This window comes from Sander lucioperca, chromosome 7, assembly GCF_008315115.2.
Source record: "Sander lucioperca isolate FBNREF2018 chromosome 7, SLUC_FBN_1.2, whole genome shotgun sequence".
Lineage (NCBI taxonomy): Eukaryota > Metazoa > Chordata > Actinopteri > Perciformes > Percidae > Sander > Sander lucioperca.
Window position 1 is genome coordinate 4,467,931 of NC_050179.1, and position 15,441 is coordinate 4,483,371.

Here is a 15,441-nt window from a genome sequence, read left to right on the forward strand (position 1 = left end):
AAAGGCGAAGGGAGGGACAGGCAAAAAAGGAAGAAGAAAATAAGGAGGTTATCGCGTGGGGGGGGGGGGGGGGGACATTTAATTTCTTCTACATCCATTGTTAGCTTGTGGCTTTGAGAGGCAGCAAAAGCAGAGTCCATTTTCTCGTTACTGTTGTGAGGGAGATTAGCAGAGGCTGGGCTTGTTTCTATTTGAGGATTGATGTAAAGTGTGTCCCTATACAAACCCCACTCTACTGTTGCAGCATGTCCTCTATTAGTGTCCCCCTTTTCACACCCGCTTTCTCTCCCTCCCTCCATTGAAATGTAAAAAAACATGATGGTTTACTCATCCTCTTTTTATCCATCTTATAAAATAGGATAGCAGAGTAGGTTTGAGTAGTCAGAATGTGGAAGAAAGTCATGTGGAAATGGCAAACTACTGGGGTACCACACACTCGCCAGGTGAGAATTCTGCTCCCAAGGAGCACTTTACTCTACTGTAGCAACAATGTCATCTTAATTATGTACTTGCTGAAAACCTGCACCGACACAAGGCCTGAATCCCTCCCTAGATGGTAGAAAGGGGAATGCATTACCTAACATTGGTGTGAAAGTATGAGCTGCCTTGCATACTTTTTATGGCACTCTTATTTTTAGTATCTTGACTTTTTGTAGCTGTGGGGAACCTCCCAAATGACCTGAATGTAAGGATGCATTTGACACCTTTGTTCATTAAGAGAAATAGGGAGCGAAAGGCAGCCTTTCATGGACTCCCATGACAACAAAAGAACAAGCCATGGAGAGGCAGCCTTACAAAGATTATGTAGCTCCACTTCTCTTCCTCCCAATAATTCACTCTGGTCCTGGTGGAGTAAAGGTGTCAGCCAAGACATACACACCGCCAGTTCATCCGAACAGAGAAATGGAATGATGAAAGAAAAACACCGGAGGTGATGGGGGAGGGCAAGTGGCTTTTTTAATGACTCTGGTGTGTGATGGGAATGCTGTTAATGAGGAGGGCTGGGATAAGATGCGTTGCTTCCCACGTAGAGCTAGACAAGCCTGGGAGGAGCCTGGAGAACAACTCGGCTCAGCTTGCTGGATGCAGTTACAGCTGAGCAAAGCCAAGCAGAGCTCTGCAGACCACAGGAGTGTGGGATGAATAGAGTTTGACTGTGAGGCAGGCAAAGATGGCATAGAGAATGAGCAGCTCCTCTTTTTCGTCTCCTCTTCCCCCATCTCCCAGAGAGACAGTGGCAGCGCTCTGGTGAAGATCAGAAAGGTGGGAGATGGAAAGTGAGCGGGAGTGGGAGAAAGAGGGAGAAGAGAAAGACAGTAGCCCCGGGAGGGTACATCTTCAGTCAGTAATTCCACTGGGGCTCTCCCCACCGCTCAGTTTCCATCTCCAGATGAAAAATAAATAACCTCTTCAGACGGCCTCCCTCTCCTCTGAGAGAGAAAGAGAGCTTTCCCGAGAGCAGTGTTCACTTTCCAAGTAGTTATCTCTCTGTCTCCCCTCTTTACCTCTTCACACACTTTCACATCACTCTGTCCATATGTATTGTAGATGTAGATGGCCACAGCAAGTTCATGTTGCATAAGGAAACGATATTTAAAATACAAATTCACATCACATTCATGGACGTGTACCCACGCTACAGTGTAGAGAGCATGATTTATTCACTTAGAAATTATTTTTTTCTATATAATTAGAAAAATTGCAGACCAGTACAATACTGTATTATATTATAAATACTCTCACATGTAAGTCTGGTCATCAACCAAAGAGAGAGGGTTTTGCCTACAAATAAAGTGACCACAACTAAGTAACAGACTTAACACTCACCCTGCATCATCCTTTCTGTCTTTATCCCTCCCCACTTAAGCACATTTAGCTTTATGATGACTCACACACTAACGTATGAGATGCATCATTCTACCTCCGCCCTCTTGAGTGCTGTCTGCTTCAAGCCTGTGTTATCAGCCTGTGTCAAGGTACATAGTACAAAATGGAATAAGTAACATTTACTTATCTCTTCCGCAATGGAGCATTTGCTCCCTGTGTAAGTACGACTGGTAGAGCATGGCAGCTGGTGCTGCCAGGCACTGAGGCTTAAGGCTAGTCTGGTGCAAGATTGTTCTGGAAAGCATTGTAAGGAGAGAGGCTCATGGCCGATTGTGCATGAGTGCTCTCTGCTATCTGATGCTTCTCCCTGGGCTTTCATGCAAAAAGCTGAGTAAAGGATGTCTCCCATGTGTATGTCTGGTTTTGATTGCCCACTTTGTTGTAAACACAAATACTTGTACATCTAGCATTATTATTAATTCACCAATCATTTTGCTATAGTTTCTGGCACATGTCATGCTCTGCTAATTAACATGGTAATATTGTGAACATCTAATACAAACATGTTCCTCTTCTACACTGTACATGTCTTGCATAGTGATCACAACAGTTCTAACTTGGACACATATTAACACAAATAATATACAGATGCTCACTTCCTGTCTTCCTCTCTCTTTCTATTCCTCCATTCCACTGCTTGCCTTTAGCATGGTAATGTTCATCATTATAATCTGGTCCTTTATATTACCACCTTTCTCTGGTAGCATGTCAGCATTTCCTTTCCTAACTCTACTATCAACTTCTACTCCTGATACCTGCAATGATTGTCTGCTTAGTGCTGATATCGCACTGTAAATCCGCTTAGGATCCCAAGAGTTGATCCCAACAGGGAGTGAGGTAGCTACAACACTCCTGCATGCTCACTCTCTTGCATGGTTGCAATCTGTAGCCTGATGACAAGTCTTTTGTGTGATTTTGCACTTGGATTTTCAGAAAGCTGGCTGAAGAATTGTGTCACTATATGGAAACAGACATGCATGCACTAAGAATGTTTTATGCTGGCTTGTGAACTGGGTTTGAGGCTAAGAAAAAGTGAAAGGTTAGATTTTCCAAAGCAAAATCGTGGCGTTTATTGCACACCAAAAAACATTTGTTTAATAGTGTAGACACAAATGAATACACCCGTGAACACATAAAACAAACACTCAAGTCTGAAGCCCTGAAGCTGTCTCTAGAGTATGTCATGTTCATTACACCATGCTATTTGAAAGTATTTTATGAAGAAAACATGTAATGGAAAGTTTGTCCTGAGGGTAGTGTGAAAGGAAAGGTCATTGGGTCATTAAAATCAAATGGGTTTATCTGCTTGGCATCATGAATATATTTAGCTTTTTTTTTTTCAATATTCATCATATGATTATTCATCCTGCACAGATACAAGTTTCAATCTGCAAATTAGGATTTAATAGTGCAAATGGGAATATTTGCTTGGCAGAAGCAGGAAACACCACTCAGTTAAGCTGTGTTTATTCAGGAAGTCACTGTGAGATCAGAATACAAAAGAGACCCAAGAACATGATTTATGCTCTGGGGACCACAATTATTCAAAGTGGCTGTAATCCGCTTTGAATAATTGTGTTTTTTTAGTAGAATAATCTATTTTTTTTTTTTGTCTAAAGCCTGAAGTCAAAAACATAAGGGTATTATAGCAGCAGATAAAAACTCATGGGGCCCTATCTTGCACCTGGCGCAGCGCAAAGCATGATGCAAGTGTCTTTGCTAGTTTAAGATCGACGCAGTTGTCAATTTCCCGTCCAGCCCCCACGTCGTCTAAATAGCAAATGCACCTGCGCCCATCTGTGCGCCCATGGGCATGCTGGTCGTACAGGGAGGTGTGTTCAGGTGCATTCTTGGCGTATTGCTATCTTGAGGCAGCGGAAAGTGATCGCGCCATTGACCAACAAAAACCTGGTGTAAAGTCAAAAACTCAGCATTTCATTGTTATTTTAACAGCGCATTAGTTAAATGTGCCTAGGCTTGTGCACAGCACACGCACACTATGCTTGTTACACACACAGGGAGTCGCAGCAGCACACAAACATGCAAAAGATAAAAAATAAAAATATTACAATGTGAAATAGTATGATCTGCTCGCGCGCTTTCACTTCACGCACAAGCAGATCAGTTTCATTCTCCTGAAAATCTCTCCTTCCTGCTTAGCAAATCCGCCATCATAATAGCAATGCGCCGAGGTACAGACGTGCATGGCTTTTAAAGGGAATGGGAGAAGACACTCTGATTGGTTTATTGTATGTTACGACCAAAACACACCTATGATTAATTAAGACACTAAGTACAACCCTTTTGAACCATGTGCCTGGCGCACGGACCCTTTTTTCCGCCGTTAAACTAGCAAAAGTGGATATGTACACGCCCTAAATGCACCTGCGCCAGGCGCACAGAGGTACAGAGGTTCTTCCTCTGGTGGATGAAGGCGTGCATAAATGTGCTAAGTAAATTTCATGGCAATGGCAATGGCAGAGAAAGACCTTCTTCCACAGAGCTGCGGAGGAGGGTCTGGCTAGTCCACACAACATTCCGGGATGGGAGAAAAACATGCTCTGTTTTATTTGCATTTCTTTAAACCAATCACAATCGTCTTGGCCGGCTCATGGTGCCTTTGCAAAATAGCCTCTGGAAGGAACTTGTTTTGGTGGAACATGTGTACGTTCAAAGGTTGTTTTAGTCTTGCAACAGAAAACTCAGATTGGACAGACAGTCTAGCTAGTTGTCTGGATTTACCCTGCAGAGATCTGAGGAGCAGTTAACCATAGTCCTCATTCTCTGTGTACCGTGAATATCCACAGCTAAGTTTGACCTGACAGTAGTGCTACACAAAAAGGTGTGGAGGTGTCACCAATATCAACTGAACCATTCTCTAGGGACCATGAATATCCATAGTAAATATCACAGCAAGTTAGCCAGTGGTTATCAACATTACCATCTGTAGGCATTGTCAATAACAGAGCAAAAACTCAAACTGCAGTGGCCATGCTTCTGCTGACAAAACAAACTATTAAACATTTTATGCAGTTTAGTCTGCACGCTCTTACTGCCTACTTAATGATCCAGATTTTCAGAATTGGCTTTTATAGCATAGTTAGATACAGGCTTTTTATCCTAGAACAGCTTAATGTGACTGTACAAAAAAGTTTGTTCCTGCATCAAACGGGGCACCAATTGAAGCCAGCTATTTATTTCCTCGAGGAAAATCCAAATGAGTAAAATCTGAAGAAAGAACAGAAGGGCAAAATTAGACAACATCTCTCTAATTTGTCAGTTTGCCATGTTCCTTTGATGGGGCAGCATGCTGGCCACTTCAGCAACTGCTTTCATCTCTTCCTGGAGACAGACACACCCAGTGACTCACCATGATGTTCATCACACCTAGAAATGAAATGAATGAAAATCAAAAAATGAATTTTCTACTGCCCTCATCACTCTTTCTTTTTTCCCTCCATATGTCTCTCACCCTCCTTGTTCACATATCACACTCATTCACCCCAAAGTTTTCTATATACCACTTTGCCTTTTCTTCTTGATTTTTCTTCTCCTTTTATCCCACTCCAAGGTTTCATTTATGAGCCTTACAATAGCCTCAATACAGTTCTCTTTTCACTCTCCTTTTTCTTTTACATGTATTCATTATCAAGAATTGTAATCAGAGTCTATTTTAGTCTCAAACTGCACACGCAGTTAGCTTTCTGTTGTACAATACCAGATTGCTTTTGCATTGATTTGCATTATATGCTTATTAGCGTATGTTATGACTACTGTATCACCCTGTGGTAGCATGGCATCCGTTCTCATTCATTTTGTCTTCAGAGGCTTTTGCCAGCCTTTCATATGAGAGTCAGACATTTCGAGGGAGAGATTTCATATTGGTAATTTACTCCTCTCTCTGGGGCTAACCAAGCAGTCTGTGTCTTTCATCTTCCCTGCTTCTCCTCAATCTACCTTTTGCCTGACTTTTCAAGCCTGCCTTTTGAGTAGTGTCCCTATTTGTCTCTCTCTGAAAATGTCCCTCTGTGTGCCACCTTTAGCGTCTTCTTCTCAGTGTAAGTCAGGCTTCTGCACAATTCAGAACTGAATTGAGAATGACTCCTAAATTCCAATTCAATTCTTGAATTTGAATTGAATTTGAATTGATGTCAAAAACAGGATCTAGAATTACAATTCGAATTTGAATTAAAAGAAGCAGAATTGCAATTCAATAAAAATTCAAAGAAATTCATATACATAAGTTAAGTGAAGTGTTTAACAATGAAGCTTTACAATATATGTCAGATATGATTACATTATTCTATAAATGATATTAGTTTGAACTACTTGTACATATTACATTAACAGGAAATGTTTTCAGCAATGCTCTAGTCACAGAACAAATAATTAAGTTTGATTTATTGTAATTGTAATTTTGTGGAACATGATGGAACATGACTCCATTTCCCAGAATGCTTATCATTATCTATATTTTGGAACAAAATGTATGTAGGGTTGAGGAGTGACTAGTTGTGTGTAATGAAATTATGTTATTAAATTACAAAATGAATGTAATTGTCTTTAGTTGTATTAGTGAGGTAAAATGTGTAATTCAATTAGTTAGTTAGTTAGAAATTGCTTTGCATTGATAAAGTAATCCAAATAAAGTAATCCAAACCACATTTATAATGGGTAACTTATAACAGTAAGCAATTACATTTCCAAAGTAACCTTCCTATCACTGAATGTATGTGAGATTCAACACATTATTTCTGTTGTGTGACTGTTCAATTCAATTTCTTTGAATTGCCATGCATTTAATTCCACTTCCTGTCATTCCAATTCAAATTAAAATTCAACTTCCTGAGGGGCGGAGTCAATTCAATTCAAATTCCAATTCATGAATTGAATGGAGGCCAATTCTAAAATTCAGAATTTTGCACAAGCCTGGTGTAAGCGTCTCCATGTAGTTCCCTCATCTTTTATGACAGGGTCTTAAGGAAAACAGATCACAATGTCTTCAAAGAGTAACATTTTTGATGGGGCCAAACCCATTACCTCTCCCATCATGAACAACTGACAGCTGGTCTGTATACGGGTGAAAACCTAAGACAGGACGGTGACTATGGATCCATTTCACAGGCAGATGAGGAGAAGGAACATTTCCTTATCAAAAAGAAATAATCAAACTGACAAGACTGGCCTAACTGAAAACAAGAACCAAAGGAATGTTCTATATACAGTAAAATGCTTCAGAGCACAGTCATCCTACCTTTCCACTTTGTTATTTTCCTTCTATAGCCCAGTCTGTCAGTCTTTCTTTCTATCTGCAAAACATATCTCATCCCTCCCCTCCTGCTTGAACTCTCTTTGGACTCCAAATGCTAATTCACTCAGGCACTTAATCAGACATATTAATTCCATATCTCCCCTGATTGCACTAATTCCACCATGCAATGAGTTTCTTAGCGGCATCCCTTTGGTGCAGCATAAGTTTAAACTGCGGTTCTAACTGGGGGTCGGTAAAAGCCTCTCTTTAAAACAAACATCATGTGTTGACAACAGGTGTATGGCATGTAGATTTGGCCACAACCCTACACTGGACTTGTAGATACCCATTTTGATAGATACCCATCCGTTTTGTGTCATCCTGGAAAGAAGTACAGGAAGCCACCCTATTCAAATAAATAGACCTCATCTTGCACCAGTTTGCCAATTACAAATGAGAAAATGTGGCAACAATGTCCACTACTTCTGAATCACTTTGGCTAAACATACCAGTATGGCAGCATATTTGTCAGTTTTTCTAGAAAGTCTGGTTGTCAGTGGCTTTGATTATTGACTGATAATGCATGATCTAGTGCAGAAACCAGCATTACTGTACAAACACACACACGCAGAGATAAACAGAATATGCCTGTAATCTCTCATATTGTCTAATGACAAATGGTGTACATAGCTGAGACGTGTATTAATTAAAATCATATTAAAGTACTGATTTAGCCGCATTCTAATTTAATTAAGTCACAGATCATGTAATTGAGAATTACAAAATTGCATTCTTTGTTCCAGATAATTGTATTCCATCTTAATGCCTGCTTTAAAGTCCATTAATTTGTTTCATCTCATCACCATCGTCTTCCTTAGACTTAAAAAAAGAAGAAAATATGGCTTGGTTTCTCTGCGTGCATTTGCATTATGTCAAAGCAAACCTTCGAGATTTCATGGATCTTTTTAAACTTCTTGATATTATCTCTCTGCCTAATTTGTGAGTAAAATCTGTTGGAATAGTGCCATTCTGTAGTCATTTAACAAAAAAAGTGTATATTTTAACATAACTAATATTTTAAATTTGACATTTCTATCTATCTATCTATCTATCTATCTATCTATCTATCCATCCTTTTTTTCCCTTACTGTCAGGCCACTTAAAAAACTGGCCTGGCGAGGGCCCTCTACCAGACACAGATGGATTTACCATTAGATAATGACAAATGGCAGGCGCAGCTGAGCTGATTTCAGCACTTACTGCTCCTTTGGGAGCCTGTACTCACCACACTGCAACCCACACTGACCACCCCCACCCAAGATCTTAATTGAACGAGTGGCTATGCAGCCAATTGATTCAGCCTGACATGCATTTCTGGTCATTTCCAGTGGGTGATGTAGTGTGACCTGTGGGTCAAAATATGCTGCGATCTGGTGCAGAAGGCACTGACATTAGTCTTGATTTGTTGGAGTACTACTCTTCCAGAAAGGGACTTTATCTCTGTGAGTTCATGGGAGATAAAGAGAGAAGAAAATAAATGGCTGAGCAGATCTTTGATGTCTTGCAGACCACTAAAGATACGACTACAAGTTTATTGGACTGACTGGTGTTGAAGATGTGATGAGCTAACAAATGGTGCTCTGGTGTCCATGCACAATATAAGGTGGCAATAAAATGTTTCTGGAAATGTGATTGCTGCAAGCTAGGTACTATGATTTTCATTCCAATTAGTTTTAACTACATTTCATGTGATGTGTGGTTGTTTGTGATTCAGTGTTTCAAGTTTCAAATTTGGTGACAGTGGCAGTGAGAAAAAAAATCATATGTGCATAGAAAGTATAAAGAAGCAGATTACATTATGTTTCATATCTTTGCTTACAAAGACCCAATTGGTATTAAACCAGCAGCTGTCTCTGACAGACCAGACTGTCTGCATGTTTAAGGCTTGAATATTGTTCTTTCTTCTTAATTAGAAAGAACATACATCTTTTAGTCACATTCTGAAACACTGACTCGAGACAAGCTTTGAAAAATGCAAAGATGTAGTGTTTTGTCAAAGAAGGAGGAAGCCAGGGGCTGTGTGTGTGTGCAGGAAGAAATCAATGAGATCTTGCCTAGCCTATCTGCTTTGTGTGTGTGTGTGTGTGTGTGTTGCAATATTGATGTTGTTGATAATAACAACAATGATAATGATTACAACGACAAAGCCCATATCCATCATTGCTATCTGCAGGGATAATTTGTCACTCTTATAAGTTTCAGCCTGAGAGAATTGGATAGTTCTTCCTCAACTTACTGTGCTTCATATCATGTTGTTTTACAATATGTACTGGTTATGTCACTTACATTACCAGGTCATCTTTTAAATGTGTTACCTGTACAGCTTGTGAACAATTTTGTCTTATTCATTAGTGTCATTGTACCATTTTATTTCCGTGTACTGTATGTATTCCATAGTTGCAGAACTTAGAGCTGTAGACTAGAGACTGGCTGAGAGAAACGTCTGATGATATGTAATGTTTTCCTCAATGTCAACAAATATGACTAAAAAATAATAATGAATTTATCCTACTAACAAGTATTGTCTGAGTAGCCATAGTCTAACATAGCGTTTAGCCCTGTGTCATAAACCTCATGTGACATGTTTTCGTGTTAAGATAAAAGTGAGCACTGTATTTTATTTGAGTCAATCCCACATACCAAAAATGCGCTATACTTTAACATTTGCGAAAACGACAGCTGTTTTGGGGCATTATTTTACAATAAAATATATAAGTAAACCATTTTTAAAGATTTATATCCTCAAAAAGGAACAAATGTCTGTACTTCAAGCTGGCTGCCATAAACATGTTGGGGATGTTGAGTATTGAGAGACAAACTTATACATTTTTGCTTTTGGTCAGACAGGCCTTGCACAACCATATTTCTTGAATTTTCAATTATTGAACTTGTTAAAGCATGAGCAAGACAGCTCTGCAAAACTGTTCCATTCCACTACAACCTGCTAATTAATAAGCAATGGTCCCTTATTTCAAATATTATTCTATTTATTATATTCTGTTATGTCATCAGCAGCACATTAGATGGTTCAAGGTATGTTTGCTGTGTTGTATTAGTTGCTGGTCATCTAGATGAAATACAACTGTGATGTGAAAACAGGACTTGCTGGCAATGCTGCATATATGAGACAGAGGCGGCAAAAACCTTATCTTGAAACAAAGGTTGGGGTCATGATAGGTGCACACAATAATGTTCCAGTGGTTCAAACACAAGCTTATTTGCGCTCACAGTTCCTGCTCTGCACTAATGGATAACAGGCGAGATGGAGAGCTCTATCTCCGTTTGCTTTTGTCCCCCATAATTTATTCAGCAGGATTGGTCCTCTGTGTTTGGCGTATGTGTGTTTTTGTGTGCATGCTACGCGTGTGTGTGTTTGTGAGGCGTTATGGCTTTGACTGTCCTCTTGTCCCTGGAGAATGAGCTCTTTTGACTTACAGTAGTGTACTGTAAAGCTCCTCTTGTTAGATAGAGGTTCTCAAAAGGCACTAAAATATGAGCATCAGCAAACAGTGCTGAGCAAGTGGTTAAAGGGAAAACTAACAAGATGACTCAATGATTATTTAGAAACAGTAAAGAGAATTTTGAATTAGATGCACTCTCTCCTGGGGGTTTGAAAAAATTGCATTTTTGGTAGATGCATCCTAATCTTTCCCAAACATGCATTATTCAGCTGTATTCCATGGAGCCCATGAAACGGAGTAGCCACAAATGGTTTCACACTATATAAAATCTGTTTTTAAAGTATTCTTACAGTTTGCCTTTTGTGTTTTCAGGGACAGCTTTATGGTGGATTGGAAGTTAACATGAGGATGACCAGAACCCCTTGGAACTTTGATTGAATTGGCAGGTAAGAAGTGAATTAGACAGAACCAGAAGCTTAACCTGGATCCACAGGACATGTGCAGAGTTAATGCTTTTAGAGAAAAAGAAAGGTTAAAAGAAAAAGACATGTTTTGTGCTTGTTTGTCATGTCAGAAATGTATGTGGTCAATCTAAACTCTAAACAGGTAAAAAAAAAAAAAAAGAAATAGCATACTCCTTTTCATGCCTTTGATCAGATCATCAGCCATTTAAAAAAGAGCTGCCGAGGTAAAGTTAGTCTTCGGTGTGGATACACCATTCACTCACACTGAGAATAGACCTTTTCAGCCAAAATAAATCACTTGTATTACCTCAGCAAACTACACTTCTTAAATTGTGGGAACACAGCACATTCTAAAGGTCTCTAATTCTGGCGGAGTGTAAACTATAAATCACCAGCATGTTTCTCTGTCTTAGCTTCAAGCCCCTCTGTAATCATGAAAAGGATTTAGTGAGGAAAGTAAATAAATGGCAGAATGAATTAACTGTATGCTATTTCTTTTTTTCCCCCAATTTATTTGAGCTATTTGATGACTTAGTCATCGAATACTTTCCAAGATACATTATGTACCTTCTAAATCATTATAAGTTTGCGTAATCATATGCAGGGGTCAGACAAAATAACAGCATTGTCTTACAATGCTTGCTTACGAAATATTTTTACATTTTTAAGATGTCATCACAAAAGTTCAAGGATGTTGTTAATCAGTAATTGGACTTTACTTTTACTAGGGGCACACTGTTCTTTTAGGAACACCATGCAAGTCTGCATTATAGAAAATGTTTTATTAAATCAATAAAAACTGAATAATTTTTAAATGTGTTGAGTGTTTAGATTAGATAGATTTCAAATTGGGAAATTTCATTGCTACAGCAGCAAGACACACAGCACACATACAGAATATACAAGAAATAATAAATAGGATAGACTACAAGAACAACTATTTAAAAATAAAGATAAAAAAAAATACAAAGGAAAGAATGTACAAATGTATATACAAGTGACAAAAAAAAAAAATTACAACCTACTTAAATACTATGTATAAATATGTAAGTAAAACCTATGTTTGTGCAAGTTGCACTTATTGTGATGTATACAAGTCTTTTCTAACACTCAGTGATGAAGTGTTAAAAAGTTGTATTGCCTATGGTAGGAATTACTATTTTGTAGCAGTCACAGAAGCTGTCGAAGCCTCTTGTAGCATGTTTTCTGGGAATAATCAGTTTTTGTAGCCTCACTTACAGTCATGCAGAGCAGGTATTGAACATAATGACTCCCACATCCACAATAATGACTAATAGGTGGAAATGGTATTGTTGGTATATTGTGGGCATCTTTGGATTTTTCCCCAAACTACAACTATCAGACTATTTTAGACTTTTTATATTGCTCTTTATACATCTTGGTCCATTAGCCTTCACAAAATCAAGACTGCGACAGTTTTTATTCAAGGCCAGAATACTGACAAGTACTGCATATAGTAACTTACAGTTACGCAGTAGAAATACAATTTTAAAGTTTTAGTTTCCACAACTGTGTTGATTAAGTAGTGAGGCAATAACTTAGCATTTTTTCTGGCAATCATTTTAAGTTCTGTTACTCTATGTACATGTAATAGATGCATAGTCACACACATGTGGTCCAGAGTCAAGCATACAGACCATAAATCTCCAGCTATAAGTACAATAATGCATGTAAATACAATTTAAAAACAAGACATTGATTACTGTTATTTATACTTGTTATTTATTAAATAGCAAATGACTATCAGCTCTGGTACTGAAGGACTGAAGTGTTAAGAAATGATTTGATTGATAGATAAGGACAGAGTTAGATTGTATAGGCTTCACCCAATCACAGCACTGCACTGAATGAGAAATGACATGTGGCTGCTTTGACGCATGAGTAAGTCTGTGAAGAAAATGGAAAGAAATTACAATATAAAGGTACTGAAGTGGAAACACAAAAAGAACTTTATGACTCTAAGCAGTGTTTCTATGCCGGTACCTCTGCTTACACTGTAAGAAGTATATGTACCATGTATTATGCACTATAATATATATATTTCACCTTTGTGTCAGGCGGTATTTCTTTTTTTCTCAAAGCTTTTGGACTGCATGAAGAAATACGCCTCTGGTGTAAACAGATTTTACTTGCAACCACTGTTACTCTAGGCTGATGATGCTGTTTGTCTGTTTTGGTCATATGTTGTCATAAGTTTTGCGTCTATTATCGCTGCCACAGTAAATCATTCTGGAGTTTTTTTTTTACAGCCGATACAGAAGCAAATCAATCACTGACTATCTGGACTCTTTGATAGGCTGTCGGTCTAGTCGTGTTGCTTTTGAAACTCACATACAGTGATGATTGTCAAAGCTCTTTAAAAGGCAAAATGGCATTCATCCTGTTTGTTATGACTCACATTAATAGTTGCTTTTGTGATTTACTTATTTCAAAGCTCCTTTTCATGTGGTGTTTTTCTTATTTTATCCACCCTTTATATCTTTCCCAGTGGGGCAGGAGATTGTGTTTTTTCATGGAAATGATATTGAATTGATGCAATGGAATCAATTTACATGTTTCTTTGTTTTTTCTTTCCTCCTAATGTCACCTTTTCCCATGGTCACAAGTTTAAAAAACAAAAAAATAAAATTACATACATGTTCCCAAGCATGTTTATTCACAAGTGGTGGTGTGTTATTGAATGAAAAACATCATAATTAGTCATCCTTTATTTCTGGACTATCACAACTATAACTTTACAGCAGACCTCCCTGCAGAGTCCCTCTGTGTTTTCTGAGTATGAGCTTCACTGTTCTTTGATTGTTGGCATCATTCAATTAGAAAAGTATGATAGTTTTGTAATGTAATATCCTATTTTTCTTTTCAACTGCAGAAAGTTATGATGTTGTTAAGTAAAAGGAGCATCACTCTCATCACCTTCTCTTCCCCATTCATATGGCTGCAGCTTGGAGACCTCCCATCTCATGCCTCCCGTCTCTTGCCTGGGTGTGTCCAACGGTAAATTCAGAGGGTCAAAATACGAAATCGTGAATTAGTTTCTAGATTAAGTCACAGTTAAGTTAGTGATTATGATGCAATTAATTGAAAGCCGTTTAAACTTTTTAATTGACGATGGCCATACATAGCTTATAGTTGGCAGATTTGTGGATGATATTTGTATCCCTGATGTTAACGTATAGCCTAGGCCTATTGTTTATTTGATGAAACTTGCGATGACTTTACAATTTCTTTTATTACTGCTTTATTTGCAAATTCATAACAGTTTAAAAAAAAGCACAAGCATAACATAAAAATGTATGCCAAGTGAAAAATGTATAGCTCAACAATGAAGCCCCCCACATAATACTTAAAATAATACACATTTACAATTATAGGCCTACAATGAGACCACATAAGAGTAGGCTACAATAAAAAATGGTGTTTATGCCTCCCACTAGAAGGGGATCTGATATAATCTAAAATTTCGATAAGAGGAGGTTAATCAATATGTATTATAAATCTTTTTTTATCTATAATTTCGAAAGCTGCATATAGATATGAAATTTCTAAAATTAGGATTATGATAAAATATTGTTTAACCCCGTTTCTGAAACCATAAAATATTGAAAACTGCATCAGCATTCGTTTAAGCCATATTACATGGGAGTGTTTACTTTTGAGGTCCGTAAGCATCACTGAAGTGTACCCTCGAGTGTAATATTGCCCTGTTTAGTAAGCCAGGCATTTTGAGCTACAGCTTTGTAGAGACCGTTGGATTTCCCAAACTGAATAAATCCCGCACATATTTAAACACAAAACTGCTTTGCTAGCTCACTCATGTTGTAACTATGGGATTTCCCAAAGTGAATAAATTCCGCCCGCACATATAAACACAAAACTGCTTTGCTAGCTCAATCGTGTTGTAACAAAGACATCTGCTGAAAAAATAATTGTATTCATTAGCATGATTGCGGTACTGTTTAGTTCAAAAACATCAAAAACATCAAAGTACGAAGACATAGCGGACCAGACGTAAGCTTTTATTTTGAAAAGTAAAAGCTCGGGGAAGGCACCAGCCGGGAGTGCATGAGACGGAAGGCATGAGACGGGAGGTCTTCAGGCTGCAGCCATACCCAACTCATTCATTCTGTGAATTTGCCTTTGAAATGTGGTTGTGAACTTCTCCAAACTAGGATAGTGTGTGTATGAATATGAAGTCGATTGTTGTAAAGGGAGAAGGTAAAATATATGGCCTGGTATTATGCCATTTACTCAGTTTATCTTTCATTAATATTTCTTGTGGCATAATATTTGGAAATATAACATTACTTTAATACACATATAGATAGTATTTAGAGGTCATAAAATATGCAGTAGT

At 38.2% G+C, this 15,441-nt stretch overlaps 1 protein-coding gene across 2 annotated transcripts in view; it reads left to right on the top strand.

Moving 5' to 3' along the window:
* Positions 1–15,441, top strand: part of lrrc4ca (leucine rich repeat containing 4C, genome duplicate a) — a 61,539-nt gene that overhangs the window by 30,156 nt on the left and 15,942 nt on the right. For both annotated transcript variants that reach the window (XM_036003391.1, XM_031283287.2), the window contains exon 2: positions 10,972–11,045. The gene's annotated coding sequence lies outside the window, so the exon portion shown is untranslated. The remainder of the gene's footprint in view (positions 1–10,971; positions 11,046–15,441) is intronic.